This window comes from Astyanax mexicanus, chromosome 2 (assembly GCF_023375975.1).
Source record: "Astyanax mexicanus isolate ESR-SI-001 chromosome 2, AstMex3_surface, whole genome shotgun sequence".
Taxonomy (NCBI): Eukaryota; Metazoa; Chordata; class Actinopteri; order Characiformes; family Acestrorhamphidae; genus Astyanax; species Astyanax mexicanus.
This window is the reverse complement of record NC_064409.1, coordinates 35,848,566-35,851,993: the sequence shown is the minus strand read 5'-3', so window position 1 is coordinate 35,851,993 and position 3,428 is coordinate 35,848,566.

The window sequence follows — 3,428 nt, the reverse complement described above, 5'->3', positions numbered from 1 at the left end:
CCTCTGGATTTCTGATGGTTCAGTGGATACTTTTGTAATCATTTAAGGTTTGGATTCAATGTTTTGTTTTCAAAAAAAAAATAACTTGTTAAGAGTCACATTTACACAAGAGTGAATGATATTAAGATGTTAAAAGTATGTACATTAACTGTTGTCACCCTCAAATACCTTAAAACACACTTTTTATTCAAATATGATAATATAAAAATAATTTTGTTATTTTGTGCTGGATGGTCGTAGTTTGTAAAAATAATAAAACAAATGTAGCCTTGCTCATTGTTTTGAAACAGCAGTAGCAGCTTAGCTTTTAAGCAACCTGAGGTGCGCTTGAAGTAGGCTGTGGAAACACACTACTGAGAACATAAATTAAAGCTCATTTTCACTTTTGTCCACTAGAAAAAAAAATCTATAAATTGGCCTTTATTTAGGTAGAGTTTTTTACTCAGATTGTGAGTAAAAATATGCTCAATAAAATTGAACAGCTCTGACAACATAAAGTCACACTTTGCAGTAAAATATAATAGTAACATGATCTTATGACCTACATTACTGTGGCCAGGCAGTCATCCATTATAGAAATATAACTGAATACCCAAAGGAAAGTAGCCTTCATGGGCAAGACTAAACTGACAGTGAGTGAGAGTTGGAGAGGACATGACAAATGAATTATGCCTGGACCCAATAGAAAAGATGCAATAAGTACTAAAAAATGTTGAAATGTACAAAAAAAAAACTCTTCAGAAACTATTAATTTACATTTAACTTATAACTACATTATAACTGCCAGTGATGAACAGTTTTTAAAGAAAAATAACAAAGTGCAAAAAGTAAAACAGCTCTTCACACTACCAGTTTCTCTTACTAAGCAAATTTCAGTTAGTTACTTTACATTTTAAGAGACACTATAAGGAACTTCTAATTCAGCAGGTCTTGCCGCTGGGTGGTGCTGGTGGTTGGGTGGTAACTAAGTTAAGTAAAGCTAAACTAAATAAACAAAACTGTAATAAAAGTCAAACAAGCTGGATGTTAATCTACACAGATTTCTTTCCTAAAAACTGTTTATTTGGGTAAAAAATTTGTTCCCATCTGAACGTGGAAATAGCGCGCACAATTAGCGGGTAATGCTAATGCTACTCAGGCTGTGCTAGCCAGGGTTAGGAGCAGGCTACAGGCAGATAATAATTACCTGTGAATGGGGAAATGCCAGTTAGCGGCTAATGCTAATGCTACTTCAGCCCCAGTGCTGGAGAACTAAACTGAAACTCCTGTATAATGCTGTAATTCAGTGGAGTGGCTTTACTGCTTCTTACAACCTGACTGGTCAAATTCATACATAAGATGCACTGGATTAAGATGCACTGACAAAAAATACGATAATGAAAATGAAAGATTTTAAGTGCGCACTATAGTGCAAAAAATACGATAATTAGGAAATTCTTACATGGTGTTCTGTATTTAATTGAAACTGTACTTTTCTGAATGTACTGTAAAATTACATTAATTTTGAAACTTTCTGTACCTGACGGTTGTAATGTTGAGCAGTGTAGTCTGTGTTAGCATTGTGGCTCCAAACCTGCCAAGGCCAGCTGTAGCATTGAAGCTAACCTATTTAATGTCTTTTAAGCCCAGCTACTAGCATCACGGCTGACACACTCTGAACATTCTGAGCCGGCTGCTGTCATTGGTTTCAGCCCGAGTGTTAGCCTACAGAATGACAACAAAACATCAGTGTGACTCGTCTGTAAGTTTTAGTTTAATTCTCTTTCATGCTCCTGATTCCCAGCATAACTGCATGTAATCTGGAGCATTAATTTAAAAGTGCAATGATGCGCAAAACCATACATTTACACATGTGCTAGAAGACTTCTTTGATGTGTGTTCCATCTCATAGCAGTGAGTAAGTGTAATATCCTGCGGGATGGTCTTCTCTTGAAGGGGTTGAGCTGGTGAACTAGGTCCATATACTAAACATATGCAGATGGGTGGAGCTGAGGTTGGGGGCCTGGGGGATAGAGTCTGAGCCAGCAGATCTTCATCCTGGACTGAACTGAACCAGATGCAGACTGCTCTTTTAGCAGAAATCTCACAGAGTCACTGCTCACAGCTCTATACATTTCTACAGGCTGTGAGATCCTGGTCTGGACTGTACTTATATGAGCTCTCTGGAGACAGACCATTTTTCGTCAGAAAACCACACAGTGCTTAAATACATGTTATTACTTTTCGTTACTTAATAAAAAATGAAAAATGAGAACTTTTGAAGTCCAATTTTCTTTGCCTGTGAAAATATGACTGCTCTGGCTGTCTACTATTTTCTTTGAACCAGACTCAAAAAGACTTTCATATGATTTGTTTTACACTCTTTCCAATACTGGCAGTATTTACTGCCATTAATAAATGAAAGGAGAGGCTTTCAATTAGCTATAACTCATTTACTAAACTGTGGACCAGGTTCTACTGTAAGAAATACCTCCATTATGTTTGCTTTGTTTTGACTACAGAGCGCCAAAGACTGAACAAAGCCTGGAAACAGAAATTCAGCAACATTTTCCAGAGACTTATTAGACACAGGGAGGATGATTCACGAAATGACGGGAAAAGATTTTCTTCAGGCAGGTCATACGAGTAAGCTAAACAAAAGGCAACATGAAACCTATAACGGAACAGGGAGTCTTTGAAAAGTAGGCTACTACTTTAAAATTATTTACAAAAAAACAAAGTACAATCATACGATCAAGTATGTCACAATCATTTAGACAAAATTAATTATATGTTGCATATAGTAAAAAAAAATGGTGCTGTAGGCATATATCTGGAAGCTCACAATGCCAATCATTCCTCTCAACCCAACTAAAACACTACCAAAAATAACTTTCCCAAAATGCAACATGAGAATTCAAAAACATGGCCAAAATGGCACAAATGCCAAAGACAAGAGTCTTCTGCCAAGATCTACAATCCTGTTCTGTATTATTGAAAGAACCAGTCTGGAAGCTCGACAATGTCCATATATGTCCGGACAGGAAACTTTCAACAGTTTTTCACTTCAAGGTAGATTATATACACCCAAACTATGCACAATTGTCTCACTCATTTATTCATTTATTCATTTACTCACGTTCTTTATCCACCAACCAATGATACTAAACACTGGTCCGCAAGACACTCTGCCTTCCAAATACCTTCATCTTCCTAAAGTAATTGCCAAATTATTAATCTATTCTTGATGCTGTGTTGCCACCTGTGATCAGGTCTCCTACACCCTCAGTGGATCAGATCATTTGACTCTATCACTTTAGGATAATGGCCTGTGTCCGTGACTTTAAGTCACATTAAAATGTGTAGCAGGACAGAAACCTTCACTGAACTAATTTCCCGATTCAGAGCTCATTTTTGGTAGATGATATGATATTTGACTATAATATGAA